Below are 5,999 nucleotides of genomic sequence, written 5' to 3'. Positions count from 1 at the left end.
CTCTCTTTTTTTTTTGTTTCTCACAGAATAAAAGAGAAGTTTAGATAGCATGTTTGGACCAGATACCCAGTTGTTAGAATCACAGACTGGTTTGGGTTGGAAAGGATCTCACAGCCAACCCAGCCCCAACACCTGCCATGGACAGGGCTGCACCCCACCAGCTCAGGCTGCCCAGGGCCCCATCCAACTTGGTCTTGAGCGCCACCAGCTTCTCTGGACAATCTGTTCCAGGACCTTAACAATCTCTAAGTAAAAAAAATTCCTCCTATTATCTAATCTAAATATGCTCTCTTTTATTTTAAAATCTCTCCCTCTTATGACTATCAGACCATGTCAAAAGTCAGACCTTCCACTGCTTAAAAGCCCTCCTCAAGTACAACAAGGCCACAATGAGGTCTCCCTGAAGCCTTCTCTTCTCCAGACTGAAAAAGCCCAGATTCCTCAAACTTTCTTCATAGGAGAGGTTAGAAAGTTAACAACAACTGAGATGTATCCAGTTCAAAAGATTATTTTAAGCCATTGACAATTTCATTGACAACAGTTCTACCATAAGAATTATTCTAAGGCTCCCATAGTTTCCTCATGCCAAATATCACAGTCCCAGGAAATTCAGTCTTCTGCTCAAGGAGAACAGATATTCTAATGCATTTGGGTACAGGAATGTTGATACATATGAATTACTGCGATGCCAAATTAGATCAACTGATTTATAAGGTCATGTTAGATTATTTTTTATATCTTGCAAATATCCAGACACAAAGAGATAAACAGTTTATTCCCATACATTTTTATGCTAATAAATTCCACGCTTACTTGCAAGATTTTAAAGAAATATTTTATATATCATGTCTGATAATCATTTGATTATTTGCTGTATCAAGCTAAATTTCATGTAACAATAAATACAAACAAGTATTATAAGATTAAAGCAGAACAGTGTATGAACAAATGCATATACATAAAAGCTGAGGGAGACCAATAAAAGGAGGAATCATTTGTAAAGTTCAGCCATTTTCTGTCCCTCTGCATACAGGGAAAACTCCAGAGTATGTGAGAACAAATGAAAAAATGAGATAATTGACTGAAGTGCAGTACTTTCTTTATAAACTTTTGCCTAAAGCAGAAGGGAAGCATATAATCCTGAATGGATAACTTATGTCCTTGGAGTTTAAGGGCCATAAGCTGCAATAGTCCTTTTTATGATATCGTTTTTCTTAATCTGGTTAATATTTGAATAGGAAATAAATAGCTTTATCATGAATAATAATAATTATCACATAAATAATTGCTTAAAGCAATTTTTTTTTTTGCTCTCGTGGAAATTATAATATCTAAGTTATCTTAAGAATATGGAGATTATGGTATAATATAATAAGGAAAGGGATTTTGAGGGAATGTCTGAAAACAATGAAGCAATGTCAAAGATAATGTGTTAGTTGTGCTTGGGTTTAATGTTGCTAATTTAGACATGATGGCATGCTAGAAATACTTCCTGGGCTTTCTTTTATATATATGAGCTCATAAGCTAATGAAAATTTAAGTTTCTGAAGAATATATATACTTCTGCTGAAAATAGTTATCTTTGCTCAATGAAAAGCTTTACAGATAAAAACTGTAGCATGTGATGAACAGTTCTGAGATAAAATAGTACATAACATTAGGAAATATGTATATAAGTGCATGTCTTAGTGTTCAAACAGCAAACTGTGAGATACGGACAACTTGTATTGAACTCCTATGTTCATAATGCACTTGCTTAAAGATGCAACTACCACATAAACATCAGGAGCAATGCTACAGCAGCAATGTGGTTACTGATGTGCGGTTACCTTGCCTAGAAAACGTTATATTACCTTTTATATAGCTGTATTATCTTCTTCCTTACGATTCTGTGTTCTTTTTTTTTTTTTTTAATGCACACAAAATATTTTCCTTCAGAAGACTGAAGAGATCGTGAATCATACTTGACAGCTGTCAGTTTAGCACTTCTAGAAGACACTCAGATACCATATTGATGGAAGAACTCCAAGAAGCTGAAGAGAACAGTCCTGTGCTACCAGGAAAACTGACATGCTGGTCTAATAAGTGTTTTCAGAATCTTAATATTTAGGAATTTGCGATCTAGAGCTGGCTTATCTCACAAATAAACACATGCCACTCATAGGATACTGTCAGTAGAAAGACATGGCAATTTAAAACTGACACCACTGATAGAAATCTAAGGAGAAAAAAGAATGAAATTACCATGCTCACGTGTAAGGATATTATGACATTGGAGTATCTCTTTTCATTTGTTAAAACAGTAGAAATAATAAAAGCACCTAATCACATTTATCCATTTTAATATCTAGCAATATATTCCATTTACATGCTACATTTCAGAAGCCCTGACAGAAAATTTGACTTCAAGACTCAATTTCTAACATATGTTGAGGTCTTATCTGGGTACTCTTTGGAGCTCATTTTTGGAAAGTGTGCAGCTGTATAATTTCTAAGCATACACATCACTTCAGCCCATGCTCATTCACTGTCTGTTATCAGCTCTTCATGCATCACCACAATACATCATTTAGAGCCAGGAATGCTCCATTTGTGAGATGCACACTGACAGTGGGGAAGCATCAAATCTGAGGACACTACTTCCAGCATTTTTAACAAACAAATGTTTTCCTCTTCGTATGCGTTTATATGAAACAGCAACTATCATCCTCTGCCCTTTTGAGGGTAGGACCGCAGCAATGAAGGACCACAGCAACATTCCATAGTAAGGATTGAAGACATGAAACTCTAAGAAGTTCTAATGAACTTGGCAAGATTTTGTTCCATCAGTCCAGAGAGGAAACCAGAGAAACGGGAGGAATTCCAAAGTAGAAAATATTCTATACTCTGAAACCAGTGGCCAACAAGCGTAATTACTTGCCTCCTATATCCTCCAGTTAGAATCTGGGATACACTGGGATACTTTTCATAGTTGTGATGATATACGTCAGTGATTAACAAAAGGTACTCAGAGGTAACCTGTGTAGCAGCTACCCAAACATGAAAGGTGATGTAAGTTTTTAGCTCTTTTTTCCTGTTTCCCTGCTCTGATGTGTGAGCAGAACTTGGAATATGAAGACAAGTTGCATAATGCATTGTGGAGACAATGGAGAAAACAAGTACGGGAATCTTTCTCCCTCCCTCCTTCCCTCCCTCCCTCCCTTCCTTTCTTCCTTCTTCCCTTCCTTCCTATTAATCCCTAATCTTAAATGAGTAATTGCACTGCTGTGTCCACTTCCATGTAAACAAGGAGGACTTTTTGTCACCATGGAGACAAAATACTATGACTACTTTGACAGTAATTATGTTATGTCAGATCAATGTTGAAATGAGAGTCCACAGCACCTTCTTCTTCTTCTGCGTGGCGTGATCTGAGCTTATCAGTTCTTCTCTGGCATTTCCCCATCTCTTTTTCCAGCTATGCTTTGAACCTGACTCTACCTTCCTGTCAGGTTTCTTCCAATGGCTCTGGCACAGGTACAAGTCCTTGGTAGATCAATTCAGACTGATGACTGTAGAGAAAGCGAAACCAGCAAAAATCATGATGAGTGCTGGAGAACTAAAGAAAGTGGGCTGGGAGCAGAAGGAAGGACAGTTTGTTTTGAGAGTAATGACCTGTTTCACTGGCTTTGCTCTGTTGTCCATCATTGTGAACTTGCCAACTAACTTATGGGTTTATGGCAAGTTGAAAGAGTAAATATTCTACATTTTTGTGACATTATCCAACCAATATCAGAGCTTTCAAAAAAATTCAGAAAACAAAGAACCAAATGCAAGGATATATCCATAAGAATATACGAGTAACTTGTGCAGTGAGTTGGTACTTTTCCCTCCCAGGGAAGTAGATTGTCCACTGAACAGATCCTTAGACCTACTGCCAGCAAAGAGCTTTCTATGGCTTACATATTGTAACTCTAGAGAATCTAAATATTTCAAAAGAAATGTGCTTAGAGTTGCTTTCTGCCCACCTTGTCCACCTGGATTTGACTTCACTGGATACAGTACAAAGAAGAGAAAGTACAACTGGCTGGTCACAAACCCAACCCTGATGGGAAAAAAAAAAATCTAACTTGATTTCCACCTCCATCATCAAATATGGAAACCAAATGACTAGAAATTATTTTTTTATCTGGAAAAACAAATTAAACAAACATTTATGTGTGGGTTTTTTTTTTATTTTCTTTTTTCTTTTTTCTTTTTTCTTTTTTCTTTCTCTTCTGATTCTGACTTGATTTTTTTTAAACAGCAAAACATATTTTTCACCATATTTTAATTCTCTTGGAAAACTAAGAGAGAAGGAACCCACAGCTGAACAGTATGGGCAAATTATCTGTTTCAAATGAAATACTTTTTTCATTGAAAATATGTTTGAGATATTTAAAGAATTTCTACCAAGTTCAAGCAAGACATGACTGAGTATCAGCTCACAATGATGTAAAATTTTCAGTGTTTATATGCCTCTATTTTTTGGCCAATCGCAAAGAGTGCCAAAACTTCTCTGCTCAGTTTCAAAATGGTCAAATCTAGTATTGGTTATGAAAGATTTGTGGGATTAAAACACTTTTCCATGGTAGGATACTAAACTTAGCATTAAAAACTATGCAACATTTTCTATAACATCAGTGCTCACTTTAGTTTGCATCCTTGAAATGAATTTCTGGTCTCTGCTAGCTCATCAGGTGAGATGCTACAGTGTCAATGAAACTGGTTCTGTTTGGAGCTGGAAAGCCATTGTGACTTTCCATCAGCTCAGATGCAAGCTGCCAGAGAAGGAAGGAGGTAAGCTGGCAGGATATCATCAAGGAATCAGCTGCATCTTTCTCAAAACTGAATCAACTGTGAAATAGTTCACTTCTGGTTTTGATAAATTGATTTGAGTGACTGAAGGAACTGGGGCTGTTTAGTCTGGGGAAAAGGAGTGGAGACCCTATTGCTCTCTTCCAATATCTGAAAGGTGCTTACAGCGGGAATGGGGTTGGTCTCTTCTCACTGGTGACACGACAAGGGGAAATGGCTTCAAGTTGCACCAGAGAAAGTTTAGGTTGAATATCAGGAAAAACTTCTTTACTGAATGGGTTGTTAAGCACTGGAATTGGCTCCCCAGGGAGGTGGTTGAGTCACCATCCCTGGCTGTTTGGACGTTTTTCAAATACCTTTTGGATGTGGTGCTCAGGGACATGATTTAGTGGAGGGTTGAAAGAGTTAGGATAGTATGGTTAGGTTGTGATTGGACTTGATGATCTTTAAGCTCTTTTCCAACCTGAGCAATTCTATGATTCTATGATTTTCTTCAGCAGAGCTAACTTTTCAGATGATCATCTAGGTCATTTCTACTACAGCCAGACAAGTTCAGTTGAAGTGGGAACACAGTATTTCCTTGGTATTTTCTCTTCATTTTGCAATGTCCATCCAAGAACTCCATGTGTCTTTTTGATCATTTCTGCTCTCTGAGAGGTTCAATATGATACATGTCAACCATATGTACTCCCACTTGCTCCTACTTACCTGTACTGGTGTGGCTGTAGGGAACACTTGGATTAGCTGTCCACAACTCTTCTGCGGCAGTGACCTCCAGTGGGAAGGAGCAGAAAATTTGAAAGTGTTGGATGACAAATCATCACTGCCAAATGCAGAAAGGCCAGGGGAGGTGCATGATTCCTGGCAGCTGTCTGCAGGAATAGGGGGAGGAGCATACACTGAAGAGACTCTGAATCACCAGCATTGTTCGGACAAGATGGCCTTAGGAAGCCCAACGTTCATGCCAACACAAACTTGGAGAGTCACACTTGCTCTGGGTCTCAAAGATGAGAAAACAAATTCCCATTCCAGTGTTGGCTATATATGGTGATTGGCTATATAGGTGATTGTAAATCACCTATATGGAACTTCATGAGATTTGTGCTGCTGAAAATGCTTGAAATATATGTTCCAGAATTTAATGTAAAACAATAATACAATAT

The 5,999-nt window shown here is 37.7% G+C and overlaps 1 long non-coding RNA gene across 1 annotated transcript; it reads right to left on the bottom strand.

Moving 5' to 3' along the window:
- Nucleotides 1–3,214: 3,214 nt before the first annotated feature.
- Nucleotides 3,215–4,832, bottom strand: LOC128092186 (uncharacterized). The gene is made up of 3 exons (XR_008211672.1): nt 4,670–4,832; nt 4,008–4,084; nt 3,215–3,551 (listed from the first exon to the last, which is right to left on the bottom strand). It is a non-coding gene; the product is annotated as an uncharacterized LOC128092186 (long non-coding RNA).
- Between the last annotated feature and the right edge of the window lie 1,167 nt (nt 4,833–5,999).

The sequence above is a fragment of the Tympanuchus pallidicinctus genome, unplaced genomic scaffold (assembly GCF_026119805.1).
Source record: "Tympanuchus pallidicinctus isolate F22 unplaced genomic scaffold, pur_lepc_1.0 scaffold6, whole genome shotgun sequence".
NCBI lineage: Eukaryota > Metazoa > Chordata > Aves > Galliformes > Phasianidae > Tympanuchus > Tympanuchus pallidicinctus.
This window is presented reverse-complemented; position numbering and strand designations above follow the sequence as displayed.